We start from the raw sequence: 14,980 nt of genomic DNA on the forward strand, positions 1-14,980 counted from the left end.
ACATTTACACCCGGCTCTCACTCACCATACTATTTGCAGAAAAGTGCAGTCAACCAAATAGTAAATGCCCTATAAGGGGTGTGTGTGGGGGGGGGGGGGGCAGATGTGGCAGTCTTACAATCAGGGTACTTGAGGTTATGGTCAAAAACTCAAGTTTTTAATCATGATCAGAGGTCTTCTTTAAAGGCACAGTCAACTTTGTGATGTGAAACAATGACCCACTGAAATTATTATATAGGGAACAATAAACTAAGTAAACTGTAACTTTGGAAACATTATTTGTCATGTACAAAGTAAATATCCTAGATAACTTGATAAAATTATAGTTTGTTGCCAAACAATATGTGGTAAATGGTCAGCCTGTTCCCCCACACTTAACCTAATACACTGTTATAGTGTGGGTGAACAGGAGACCGATGAGGAGTCCCTGACTCCTATAGGTACCTTTACTCCAGAGATCTGTCCCTCCGAAGATCTGTTTCCATCTTCTGTGAATTGTGCACTGGAGGCGGGCCCGGCGGCTCAATTTGAATATTCATTGTCGCTGGTCACGTGAAAGCTGCACCGACTGAGCGCTTACGTGACCAGTGACAATAAATATTCAAATTGAGCCTGCAGGCCCACCTCCAGTGCGGAGTAAAGGTACATATAATAGTCAGAGACCCTTCATTGGTCTCCTGTTCACCCACACTATAAACCAGTGTATTGGGTTTTGTGTGGGTGAACAGGACAGGCTGACCGTTTTCCTTTAATGACTATGCATGTAAAGTTATTCATTTATTAAGAGTGCATTCAACCCAACCATTTATCAACATCCTGTATCTCTCTTAAAGGAAAACTATCATCAGTGTCACCACACTAACCTGATGACAGTGATGACAACCATACTCACGATCCGTGCTCCATCTGTTCCCTACATTCAGCCGGCAGGCTTGGGACAAAGGTGGGGCTTTATGATGTCACTGCTGCTGTTTCCCTATGCCTGCAGGCAGCAGGGCCCAGCATAGAAGCAGCAGCGGTGACATCACAAAGCCCCGCCCGAGCCCAAAGCCTGCTAACTGTATGGAGGGCACAGAGAAAGATACCAGGAACACGGATCATGATGTGTAAGTATGGTTGTCATCAGTGTCACCCAAGCCAACTGTCTGTTTCAGCAGGTTAGTGCGGTGACACTGATGACAGTTTTCCTTTAATACAGTGCCCATAGGAGCAGCTCCACACAGAGCTGCATGGACTTCATGTGCCTCTACATGGGCTTTGTGCCCACTAGCAGGAATTAATGCAAAAAATAAAAAATAAATAAATAAAAACTCAGGAGTATTTTACAATATGTGAATAAAGTATTTTGTACATATTGGCCCTTATTTACTAAGAGTGGAGTGTAGGTTTCTTTGTGGGTTTTAATTCCTAACAATTTATTTTCCACGGAATTTACTAAGGTTTCTCTACATTTTCCCCTTTCCCTACACTTTGCTTTTTTTACACATGCTCTGATCTGTTTGGTTTTCCTCAGCTCAAATCCACCACATTTTATGTGGAAACCTTCGTAAATATGTTGGGTTTTTGTGAAAATGTTGGGAACACTCCCCTTTTGAATACCACGTTAGCCGAGGTTCTTTCAATTCTGGCGCAAATTCTGGCGCAAAATCTGGCATAGACAGAATTTATGGCGCAATGCAACAGAATCTGGCGCACAACCCGATAAAACATGTCGGGTTTGCAATAGTAAATGAGGGCCATTGTATTGGTCCATCTGAAAGATTGTTAATGGCAGAGATTTCTGAAGAAAACCTTTTACAGAGATTTTATGACCTTGCACGTGACCCTCTTGCTGTTGTAAATCGGGAAACATCAATGTTAAGATACATTTTAGCTCTAAGAACTCTTTAATATTTTTCAAATCTTTAATTTACAAAAATGCCTGATGGAGAATGATTTCCTAGGCAGTAGTCACAGTGCCAGCCTATATATGCCTACCAGTAATTGAGAAAGCGAAATGAGAAACTCTGAGCCGTGTTTTCACTTAAATAGATAGTCTTTTAAGCAGCTGCTCATATAAAGCACTGCTTTATGTAAAGTGTTAATCAAAACGTCACCAAAAGCCAGACAAAGCAGCGGCGTGCTTCATCTCAGGAACAGACATTGCTGTATTTATGGTCTCTCCCAAGACTGATTCCTGCCACCATTAACTTTCAATGTAGCAAGATAAACGAGAGAGTGATAACAATCTTATGTCACAACTCCAACCTCTCACTCTTGTGATGTCTTGATCTATTTGTACATCTCCCTTAGGAATCCCTGGGCAATTAGGTTCACCCACTGCTCACTGAGCCCCCTCTGTACATCCCGAATTTATAGAAGAACGGGTAACTCTGGTTAATGACTACTACATCTGTTTAATTACACCGCTTTACATTGCTGCTTAATGAGGAATGTGTCAAGATAGGAAAGAATAACAGCAAAAGGGAGGGAGCTGCCATAGAAATGTCACCGACTGCTCTTCAATGTGTTGTCTTTTTAAGGTATATTGAGCACTCAGACACACTGTGAATTTGTGACCCTGAACAGTTTCACTGGCCTAGGAAAAAAATAAAATGCTATTCCAGTTACAAATTAAATAACAACCTGGAAGTAAAATGAAATTTATTTTGCACATTTTTACATAAAAAAAAAAAAAAAAAAAATGCAGTACACACAGCTACATTAGGCCATTAGCAGACATCTGAGCCAAATATACATTTCTCAAATGAATATATCTAATGTATAAACAATGCTCACATTGGAAATGAATATGTTAGAGCTGTGTTAACTAGCGCTTAAAAGGCAAGTGCACACTTACACGTTTCTAGAATGTTTTATTGCTTAATTTCATCATGGATAATTGGCATGACAAGAATAAAAACCTAATTAGCATAACAATAGACATGCGGGTGCCATGTACAGGCTATGTAAGGGTCAGATAGACAGCTGATAGATGCAGAACCATCTGGTCATGTAAAGGTGCAGACTGACAAATAAATATATATATATATATATATATATATATATATATATATATATATATAAAAACTAGTTAAACGGTGATTTATTCATCTATTCTATAAATTGTTATAAGGTGGACTAGTAGAAATTACAACCTTTTAGTTTCATCATTTATAGAGCTATGTTAATGGTATGTAAGCAAATATATTTCTTAAGATATTTTTTTTGTTTTCTTTTTCTTCTTTGGTTGTGATTGATCTGACTATAAAGCAGACTATAAATGGGATTATGCACAGTGTATGGACAATATTATTACTAGGTTGGTTTCATACACAGTTGTTGTTGTCAAAAACACCTTTTGTGGCTTTTTAATAATGTTCCAAATATAACTTTAAGATATATTGAAATATAAAATGCCCTTCATAGAAAGCATTTTGGTTTGTAGACTTTTTGATCATTTACCGTTTATTGATTTCTTTATTTATTGTAATCCAGCATGCTCTGGGTATGGTGTTTTTTTCTGGCATTAAAAAGATGCCACCTAAAACACATGCAAAAACAACATATTTTACATTTCAAACATCACTTGTTTTTTTTTTATGTGGTTTTCTTGCAGTTTAAGATGCCAGGATATAACACTATGTGAAGGAGCAATTACAGAGGCCCAATACTTCTCTGTTCTCTGTAATGTTTTCCAAAGTTAGGCTGAGATTACACTTAGCATTTTTGTCAAAAGAGGCAATAGGGAAATATGAAACACCATAGCCACATAATCCTTTTTGTTTGGTTGTATTTCTGTATTTTTAGTTTTTTGGTGGCGTTTTTAGGCAGAGTGGAGGTTTTTCAAAATTAAACCATACTGAGGGTATGGCATTTTTTCAATGACACTTTTGACTTTCTCCTCCCATAGACCCTTCCGTTTTTGCCCCCCTCTTCCCCATACTTCACTATAAATCATTGAGAGATGATCACTGAAAAAAATAAAAACGCCTATACTAATACACAGTGAAAAATGGGGGGGCAGTTTTTTTGTGCCAAACAAAAAGCCAAGAAAAAGTTGTGTGAAATCAGTTTCATGAAAAATAACCTGCCGAAGTTTAGGTATTTAGATCCCAGTGATAATGTGTTTTGCCTTACCTGTGTTTTACCTTATGTGCACATAGGCTGATGTAAAGCCAATGCTGTCAACATCTCAGACAGCAATGTTACTGAAATTTCAACAATAAATTAATGATTATCTATGTGTAGATGCTGTTAACCCCTTATCACTAAATTCTGTACATTTACAATGTTGTCTTTGTGGTAAGCACCATAAATGCTTTGGGCAGGAAGGGTGCGGGTAGTGTGCAATACATCCAATAGTAAATGTCACACAAAAAATGGAGTAAGTGCAATAAAAAATAGAGCAGAGCAAATCATACAATAACAGCCTCAGAATCAGAGGATGTGGTTTAAATTGTAGTCCGTTGGGAATAAAATTCAGTAAAAAGACGCCAAGAAGTAGAAATCGGCAGGGATCCAGTTGGTGTTGGAACAGCAATAAGGGAAAGAGCAAGGGATCTCTGAATATGATGCATTATCCAGCTGACCACCATGGTGGTTATTTTATATATATATATATATATATATATATATATATATATATATATATATATGTTTGCACAGTATGTGTGTGATAATAAAATGTCTCACTCTGAGAGCATTGTAGCAGTGATTGTGAACATGGATTTTTCAGCTAGAACATACTAACATCTGTCTTCTGCCAAAGTTCAGAGCAGTGTGGTTATTAATTAATGTGCCATCTGTCCAGGCCCACTGCTCATTGTTGTGTATTGTCTCTCTGAGCCACAGCAGTAGCGCTCAATGTCTGCTCCTCGGTAGCTGAATGCCACCTAGGCCTCTTTCAGCACACTGTCAACAAATGCATATGGGAATAGCCATATTGTTTACTGGGAGGTTGGGTTATAGTGGCTATGGGTAATATTCCGAAAATAGAATTTGAATCTGTATTTATAAGGATCTGGAACAAGTGTACTGATACAGTTGAAGACTATTACCTTACAACCTCTCTTTCTCACTCCCATAGCTGGCACTGTGCCTCAGAATTGTAGCTGGCCTGCTGTCAGAATCTCAGTTACAGTCTGTTAAACAAGCCTTTCTTTACCAGCTAATATGTAGTGTTGTCAGTAAAATCTGACTTTTTTTCATATTGGATAAAAATAATAAGTATATATAGTTCGGATGTAGCATATTATTAATAGGCAGTGTCATTTGATTAAGGTTTATTTCCACCTTAGACAAGTTTATTTCCACAGTACATGCCATGTCCCACTTCTGATATCTGAACCTATGTGAACAGCAAGGATTCTCTGACCCGTTTTCTGTTTTCAAAGCAAGTGAAGAGAGCTGAAGACTGGGCGCCAACGTAACAAGCTCTGGTAAAATAAAAGCTGAGCTGTGATTGGTTGTTATAGGGAAAAAAACTGACTGTTTTTGTCCTCAGAATTCATAAATACACCAAACACTCCATTCCTTTTGTGGGTGCTATTGTGGGCTGGTTAGGCCCAATAACTAAATATAGGAAAATCAATAGCGCTCCTTCTGACGTGTTCAATAGTCAATTATTACTCTGTTTATCTTTTATTTTTCATCGCATCACAGCAAACAATGTAAGGATTCAGTTCCTCCAGTTTGAAGTGAACAAGTTAAATTCAGATGAGATCAGGGCTCAAGTCCTGCAGGAATGCGTGGGAACTGAGTTCCTGCACTTTTTCCACAGCTGGAGTACCGTTCCCATTCATAGGAGTCCTGTGAGACCAGCCCTTAAGTAACAGAGTTCCCATGCTTTTTTCCCCAGGACTTGACCCCTGGATGAGATACCATATCAAGATGGATGTTCCGGTCTTATGACCGATATCAGCCAATATGTATCAGATGTGTAACAAAAAGAAAGAGGAAAAAAAGGAATCCCAGTAGGAGAGCCAAAAATGATAAAGGAAAAAGACCGTTGTTTACTGATAGATTGAATAGATGTGTTAGGGCTAGAATGTATACTGTAGTCAGGTTGGGAATGAGGTGGGATTAGATTGAGTCAAGTCACAGGCAGTGTGTAGCAAAGTAGAAAGTAATTTGAATAACATGTCTTTGGTAACTGTGGAGAAATGAATTATGGGGTAAGAGCACTGGATGGGTAGGAAGATAGGCTGTTGGGACTGTAAATTCAAACACAAGATCAACACCATTAGAGAAAGCTTTAAGTATGTAGCAAAGTCATCTTCTGAGATGTGTGTGTGTGTGTGTGGGGGGGGGGGGGGGCAGCAGGGAACAGAGAAGAGAGTTAAAGGTGTTGAAGAGTCTTCTGGAGCTGTTGGATAGAGAAGATATGACAGTAGTATGATATAGTTCTGTTCAGCAGAAGTGAGTGCAGATTTGAAGGTGAGGAGAGAATGTTGTGAATTTTTTTGGGGAATGGGTTTTCTTCCAGCAACACTCTTCAGCTCTAGAAGCTGTTGTTTTCGTGTTAGTGTTCCAGAACTGTCTGTTGATGCTTTTAGGTCTTGTGTATGTGTGAAAAGGGCAACTGAGTTGAGGAGATGACTGTGGTATTGTAGAATGTAAAGGCTATATCTCTTTCATGAAGAAAGGCTACGGTAGAGTGTGGTAGAAGAGAGTCTGGAAGTGTGTCCATGCCGATATGTTTGAGGTTCCTATATGGGTGGACAGGGATTTGGACTGTAAAGGTGGGTGGTTGAAGAGAATGGGTAAAGGTTATGGTCAGGTAGATGGAGAGGTGTGTTCGAGAGGTTAGACATGGAGCAGAGGCGAGATAAAATAGGGTTAAATGTGTGATCCTCTTTGTCAGTTGCCATGGAGGACCACTGTGAGAGGCCAAAGAAGGAAATTATTGAAAGCTTTGAGGTGGCTGACTGGGGTGTATTGAAGGGGATGTTGAAGTCGCCTATGATGATAGTGGGGATGCTCAAGGAGAGGAACTGTCACGATGCCGGCTGGCAGGTAGTGGACCCTCTGTGCCAGAGAGGGATTGGCGTGGACCGTGCTAGTGGACCGGTTCTAAGCCACTACTGGTTTTCACCAGAGCCCGCCGCAAAGCGGGATGGTCTTGCTGCGGCGGTAGTGACCAGGTCGTATCCACTAGCAACGGCTCACCTCTCTGGCTGCTGAAGATAGGCGCGGTACAAGGGAGTAGGCAGAAGCAAGGTCGGACGTAGCAGAAGGTCGGGGCAGGCAGCAAGGATCGTAGTCAGGGGCAACGGCAGAAGGTCTGGAAACACTGGCAAGGGACACACAAGGAACGCTTTCACTGGCACTAAGGCAACAAGATCCGGCAAGGGAGTGCAAGGGAAGTGAGGTAATATAGGGAGTGCACAGGTGATAACTCTAATTGGAACCACTGCGCCAATCAGCGGCGCAGTGGCCCTTTAAATCGCAGAGACCCGGCGCGCGCGCGCCCTAGGGAGCGGGGCCGCGCGCGCCGGGACAGAACAGACGGGGAGCGAGTCAGGTAGGAGAGCCGGGGTGCGCATCGCGAGCGGGCGCTACCCGCATCGCGAATCGCATCCCGGCTAGCAGCAGGATCGCAGCGCCCCGGGTCAGAGGACGTGACCGGGGCGCTGCAGCGGAGGAGGTGAAGCGAGCGCTCCGGGGAGGAGCGGGAACCCGGAGCGCTCGGCGTAACAGTACCCCCCCCCTTGGGTCTCCCCCTCTTCTTGGAGCCTGAGAACCTGAGGAGCAGACTTTTGTCAAGGATGTTGTCCTCAGGTTCCCAGGATCTCTCTTCAGGACCACAACCCTCCCAGTCTACTAAAAAAAAATTTTTTCCTCTGACCTTTTTGGCAGCCAAAATCTCCTTGACCGAGAAGACGTCCGAGGAGCCGGAAACAGGAGTGGGAGGAACAGATTTGGGAGAAAAACGGTTGAGGATGAGTGGTTTGAGAAGAGAGACGTGAAAGGCATTAGGGATACGAAGAGAAGGAGGAAGAAGAAGTTTATAAGAGACAGGATTAATTTGACACAGAATTTTGAAAGGACCAAGATAGCGTGGTCCCAACTTGTAGCTAGGGACACGGAAGCGGACATATTTAGCGGAGAGCCATACCTTGTCTCCAGGGGAAAAAACGGGGGGAGCTCTTCTTTTCTTATCCGCGAACCTCTTCATGCGTGAAGAAGCCTGTAAGAGAGAATTTTGGGTCTCTCTCCATATAATGGAAAGGTCACGAGAAATTTCATCCACAGCGGGCAGACCAGAGGGCAAGGGGGTAGGGAGGGGGGGAAGGGGGTGACGGCCGTACACCACGAAAAATGGGGATTTGGAGGAAGATTCAGAGACCCTGAAGTTATACGAGAATTCGGCCCATGGAAGGAGATCTGCCCAGTCATCCTGGCGGGAGGAAACAAAATGTCGCAAATAATCACCCAGGATCTGGTTAATTCTTTCTACTTGTCCATTGGACTGGGGATGATATGCAGAGGAAAAATTTAATTTAATCTTGAGTTGATTACAGAGAGCTCTCCAGAATTTAGACACGAATTGGACCCCTCTATCCGAGACAATCTGCGTAGGCAACCCGTGAAGACGAAAAATGTGTACAAAAAATTGTTTAGCCAACTGAGGCGCAGAAGGAAGACCAGGAAGAGGAATGAAATGTGCCATTTTGGAGAATCGATCAACGACCACCCAAATAACGGTGTTGCCACGGGAAGGGGGTAAATCAGTAATAAAATCCATACCAATCAGAGACCAAGGCTGTTCGGGGACAGGCAGAGGATGAAGAAAACCAGCGGGCTTCTGGCGAGGAGTCTTATCCCGGGCACAGATAGTGCAGGCTCGCACAAAGTCCCCAACATCCGTCTCCAGAGTTGGCCACCAATAGAAGCGGGAGATGAGTTGCACAGATTTCTTGATGCCCGCATGACCTGCGAGATGGGAGGAGTGACCCCATTTGAGGATTCCGAGGCGTTGGCGTGGAGAAACAAAGGTCTTTCCTGGAGGAGTCTGTCTGATGGAGGCAGGAGAAGTGGAGATCAGGCAGTCAGGTGGAATGATGTGTTGCGGAGGGAGATCAACTTCTGAGGCATCCGAGGAACGAGAGAGAGCATCGGCTCTAATGTTCTTATCGGCAGGACGAAAGTGAATCTCAAAATTAAATCGGGCAAAGAACAGAGACCACCGGGCCTGGCGAGGATTCAGCCGTTGGGCCGACTGGAGGTAGGAGAGGTTCTTGTGGTCGGTGTAGATAATAACAGGAAATCTTGATCCCTCCAGCAGATGCCTCCATTCCTCAAGTGCTAATTTAATGGCTAGAAGTTCTCGATCCCCGATGGAGTAGTTCCTCTCCGCTGGAGAGAAGGTCCTAGAGAAAAAACCACAAGTGACAGCATGCCCGGAAGGATTTTTTTGTAGAAGAACAGCTCCAGCTCCTACTGAGGAGGCATCAACCTCCAATAGGAAGGGTTTGGAAGGGTCAGGTCTGGAGAGCACGGGAGCCGAAGAAAAGGCAGACTTGAGTTGTTTAAAGGAGTCTTCTGCTTGAGGAGGCCAGGACTTGGGATCAGCATTTTTCTTGGTTAAAGCCACGATAGGAGCCACAATGGTAGAAAAATGTGGAATAAATTGCCTGTAATAATTGGCGAACCCCAAAAAGCGTTGGATAGCACGGAGTCCGGAGGGGCGTGGCCAATTTAAGACGGCAGAGAGTTTGTCTGGATCCATCTGTAGTCCCTGGCCAGAGACCAAATATCCTAGAAAAGGAAGAGATTGGCATTCAAACAGACATTTCTCAATTTTGGCATAGAGTTGGTTGTCACGAAGTCTCTGAAGAACCATACGGACATGCCGGCGGTGTTCCTCTAGATTGGCAGAAAAAATTAGGATATCGTCCAGATATACCACAACACAGGAGTATAATAGATCACGAAAAATTTCATTGACAAAGTCTTGGAAGACGGCAGGGGCATTGCACAGTCCAAAGGGCATGACCAGATACTCAAAGTGTCCATCTCTGGTGTTAAATGCCGTTTTCCACTCGTCCCCCTCTCTGATGCGGATGAGGTTATAGGCGCCTCTTAAGTCCAATTTAGTGAAGATGTGGGCACCTTGGAGGCGATCAAAGAGTTCAGAGATGAGGGGTAAGGGGTAGCGGTTCTTAACCGTGATTTTATTAAGACCGCGGTAGTCAATGCAAGGACGTAGGGAGCCATCTTTTTTGGAGACAAAGAAAAATCCGGCTCCGGCAGGAGAGGAGGATTTACGGATAAAGCCCCTTTTTAGATTCTCCTGGACGTATTCGGACATGGCAAGAGTCTCTGGGGCAGAGAGAGGATAAATTCTGCCCCGGGGTGGAGTAGTACCCGGGAGGAGGTCGATAGGGCAATCATAAGGCCTGTGAGGAGGTAGAGTCTCAGCTTGTTTTTTGCAGAAAACATCCGCGAAGTCCATATAGGCCTTGGGGAGACCGGTTACTGGAGGAACCACAGAGTTACGGCAAGGGTTACTGGGAACCGGTTTTAGACAGTTCTTGGAACAAGAGGACCCCCAACTCTTGATCTCCCCAGTGGACCAATCCAGGGTTGGGGAATGAAGTTGAAGCCAGGGAAGTCCAAGGAGAATCTCCGAGGTGCAATTGGGGAGGACCAAAAGTTCAATCCTCTCATGATGAGATCCGATGCTCATAAGAAGGGGCTCCGTGCGGAAACGTATGGTACAGTCCAATCTTTCATTATTTACACAATTGATGTAGAGGGGTCTGGCGAGACTGGTCACTGGGATGTTGAACCTGTTGACGAGAGAGGCCAAAATAAAATTTCCTGCAGAACCAGAGTCCAAGAAGGCCACTGTAGAGAAGGAGAAGGCAGAAGCAGACATCCGCACAGGCACAGTAAGACGTGGAGAAGCAGAGTAGACATCAAGGACTGTCTCACCCTTGTGCGGAGTCAGCGTACGTCTTTCCAGGCGGGGAGGACGGATAGGACAATCCCTCAGGAAGTGTTCGGTACTAGCACAGTACAGGCAGAGGTTCTCCATACGGCGTCGTGTCCTCTCTTGAGGTGTCAGGCGAGACCGGTCGACCTGCATAGCCTCCACGGCGGGAGGCACAGGAACAGATTGCAGGGGACCAGAGGAGAGAGGAGCCGAGGAGACGAAACGCCTCGTGCGAACAGAGTCCATATCTTGGCGGAGTTCCTGACGCCTTTCAGAAAAACGCATGTCAATGCGAGTGGCTAGGTGAATAAGTTCATGTAGATTAGCAGGAATTTCTCGTGCGGCCAGAACATCTTTAATGTTGCTGGATAGGCCTTTTTTGAAGGTCGCGCAGAGGGCCTCATTATTCCAGGACAATTCTGAAGCAAGTGTACGGAATTGTACGGCATACTCGCCAACGGAAGAATTACCCTGGACCAGGTTCAACAGGGCAGTCTCAGCAGAAGAGGCTCGGGCAGGTTCCTCAAAGACACTTCGGATTTCCGAGAAGAAGGAGTGTACTGAGGCAGTGACGGGGTCATTGCGGTCCCAGAGCGGTGTGGCCCATGACAGGGCTTTTCCGGACAGAAGACTGACTACGAAAGCCACCTTAGACCTTTCAGTGGGAAACAGGTCCGACATCATCTCCAGATGCAGGGAACATTGGGAAAGGAAGCCACGGCAAAACTTAGAGTCCCCATCAAACTTATCCGGCAAGGATAAGCGTATCCCAGGAGCGGCCACTCGCTGCGGAGGAGGTGCAGGAGCTGGCGGAGGAGATGACTGCTGAAGCTGTGGTAGCAACTGTTGTAGCATAACGGTCAGTTGAGACAGCTGTTGGCCTTGTTGCGCAATCTGTTGTGACTGCTGGGCGACCACCGTGGTGAGGTCAGCGACAACTGGCAGAGGAACTTCAGCGGGATCCATGGCCGGATCTACTGTCACGATGCCGGCTGGCAGGTAGTGGACCCTCTGTGCCAGAGAGGGATTGGCGTGGACCGTGCTAGTGGACCGGTTCTAAGCCACTACTGGTTTTCACCAGAGCCCGCCGCAAAGCGGGATGGTCTTGCTGCGGCGGTAGTGACCAGGTCGTATCCACTAGCAACGGCTCACCTCTCTGGCTGCTGAAGATAGGCGCGGTACAAGGGAGTAGGCAGAAGCAAGGTCGGACGTAGCAGAAGGTCGGGGCAGGCAGCAAGGATCGTAGTCAGGGGCAACGGCAGAAGGTCTGGAAACACTGGCAAGGGACACACAAGGAACGCTTTCACTGGCACTAAGGCAACAAGATCCGGCAAGGGAGTGCAAGGGAAGTGAGGTAATATAGGGAGTGCACAGGTGATAACTCTAATTGGAACCACTGCGCCAATCAGCGGCGCAGTGGCCCTTTAAATCGCAGAGACCCGGCGCGCGCGCGCCCTAGGGAGCGGGGCCGCGCGCGCCGGGACAGAACAGACGGGGAGCGAGTCAGGTAGGAGAGCCGGGGTGCGCATCGCGAGCGGGCGCTACCCGCATCGCGAATCGCATCCCGGCTAGCAGCAGGATCGCAGCGCCCCGGGTCAGAGGACGTGACCGGGGCGCTGCAGCGGAGGAGGTGAAGCGAGCGCTCCGGGGAGGAGCGGGAACCCGGAGCGCTCGGCGTAACAGGAACTGTAGGAGCCAGGTAGTGAAGTGATTACAGGGCCTGGTGGTTGGTAGATGATTGCCACTTAGATGTTGGATGGAGAGTAGATGCTGACAGAATTTACTTCAAAAGAAGAGAAGGCAAGAGAGGGAAGAGATGGAGTTGGAGTGAAGGAATAGTCCTCCGATAACAGCAGGCCAATGCCATCACTGCATTTTTTACCAGGGTGTGGGAAAATTAAAGGCCGCTGTATGAGAGTGAAGCAGGGGAGGCAGTGTCTGAGGGTGTTAGCCATGTTCCTGTGTGGCCTAAAAATAATAAGGTTGTGGTCAGGAAACAGTTCAGGGTTGTAGGAAAGTTAGTTGCAGACATGCCCGCAATGAAATCTTTCTTACTGTACGCTGCTCATTTTATGACCAGTTCTATGGTTTCTATAACATAGATAGCACACAATGCATTTGGTTACTCTTCTCTACAGTGACTACACTTAGCTAGTGCACATAACCTGTTCTATACAGTATACGAAGGAGTTGAGATCTAAGGACATGTTGCAACTAGAACTCAAATCCAAGAAAAGCCAACATCATTTAGCAATAAAATGGATTTTCTGTGCAAATAATGAAAAAATGTGATCCATGTTGGAAAGCCCTGCTTGTACCTGTGGTTGCAAATATATTTATGTTGTTTTTAGCCATGTAATTCTGGACCCAGGTGTGTCTTGTAAAAACAGTTGTTTCTAGATCTGTTGTGTAAAAGTTTTATGTGTATAATATAAATGATCTCTTAATGTGAATTCTACACTTATTACTGGAAGGTAAAGTGTTTTATTATTGACTCAGTTCTGCTGCACACTGATTTCTTTATGGACCTTTGTGTGCTCTGAAATTGGACAAGGTGGCATTTATCAGTTTTACATCTTTCCTAGCTCTGTTGGATAATCTGTGTTAATGGCCTGTCATGCAGTCTTGAAATTTTGTGCTCTAAAAATGTGTTTGTTTGGCCCTGTTTATATCTTCCATCAAAAGCCCATTGACCCTGATTTGCTAATAGGAACCCAACCTGCTGTTGCCCATTTGTGCACCAAAATTAAGTGCAGTGCACCACAAACTCTATATGCTCCAAAACTTGTGGTGCATAGTGCCAAATTAGTTCTACAAACCAAAGAGAAAAGGGGCATAGTGTCACAGAGAAAGGGGGTGTTCTCAGAACCCAACTTATTTGCTGTTGAAATCACACAAAATCCTCTGAATATATTACAAAAAATTCCCACCAAGAAAAGCTGGTCAGAACTTTGTATCCCAATAGTAAATAAAGTAACAACATTCCACATTAACAAAAAGCCAACATTTAAAGTGTACCTGTCGTCAGCAAAAACTTTCTATATAATGTCGATAATACCATTATATGTATATTTGTAATATACATTGGATAAAAAATGTGTATATTTTTGTCCCTGCCGCTATTACATGTGTGTCTCTATGAGGAGTCCAAATACAGGAAGTGAGGGTGGACAAGCAGGGCTCTGTGCACAAAGAAAACGCAGGACAATGTGCACTGAAGTTCTATAACATGTTCCTGGCTCATACATCAGGGTGATTGATAAGCCAGGAGTCTGCACAGAGCCTTGCTTGTCCTACCCTCAATTCCTGTTTTGGACTCCTCATAGAAACACACAGACAATAGCTGCAGGGACAGCATTTTTTCACCCAAAAATATACACAATTTTTAACCAATGTATATTACAAATATACATATAATGATGATATTATCTACATTATGTAAAAAGTTCTGTTGATGACAGGTACCATATTTTCCGGCATATAAGACAACTTTTAAACCAGGTAAAATGTTCTCAATAGTCGGGGGTCGTCTTATATGCCGGGTGTTGCAGTCAGCCAGGATGCTGATGTATGGATTACCAAGATTAATTTCCCTGTCACATTTGAGAAATCCCTGTGTCCCGAAAGATCTTTTCGGGATACAAAGGATGTCCCGGTTACCTTTCTGCAGCCCAGCGTTAACTTTAAAAACGTAGGGGCCGCCAGGAGGCAGCACACGCAGGGACGTCACTGACGTCCCATGCGTGCGCCCATAGAAACGGCAGAGCGAAGCGGAGCAGAGAGGACGCGTGCGCATGGTAAGTTACCAGCAGCACGTCTTCTTCAGTGCTCCGACCACCGCTCTTCTGGTCCCGGGACCTAATGCTATGGCCCCGGACCGGAGGAGCGGTGGTTGGAGCACTGAGGGGAGGCAGTACACAGGCAGTGTATGGCTGAAGGCTGTATGTCTGTGGGGGGGGGGGGGGGAGGCACTGCCTACCAAATGTGGGGGGAACTACAACCTAATGTGGGGGGAACTATGCTGCCTACCTAATGTGAGGGAACTACAAACTAATGTGG

At 45.1% G+C, this 14,980-nt stretch overlaps 1 protein-coding gene and 1 long non-coding RNA gene across 10 annotated transcripts in view; one reads left to right on the forward strand and one right to left on the reverse strand.

Annotated features, from left to right (window-relative positions):
- The window catches only part of CACNA2D1 (calcium voltage-gated channel auxiliary subunit alpha2delta 1), a 716,537-nt gene that overhangs the window by 92,380 nt on the left and 609,177 nt on the right, over positions 1-14,980 (forward strand). The window lies entirely within an intron of this gene.
- Positions 2,450-14,980, reverse strand: part of LOC130368942 (uncharacterized) — a 42,938-nt gene continuing 30,407 nt past the window's right edge. The window contains exon 3 of the long non-coding RNA XR_008892611.1: positions 2,450-2,578. This is a non-coding gene — a long non-coding RNA (uncharacterized LOC130368942). The remainder of the gene's footprint in view (positions 2,579-14,980) is intronic.

Source organism: Hyla sarda, chromosome 4 (assembly GCF_029499605.1).
Source record: "Hyla sarda isolate aHylSar1 chromosome 4, aHylSar1.hap1, whole genome shotgun sequence".
In the NCBI taxonomy this organism is placed as follows: Eukaryota; Metazoa; Chordata; class Amphibia; order Anura; family Hylidae; genus Hyla; species Hyla sarda.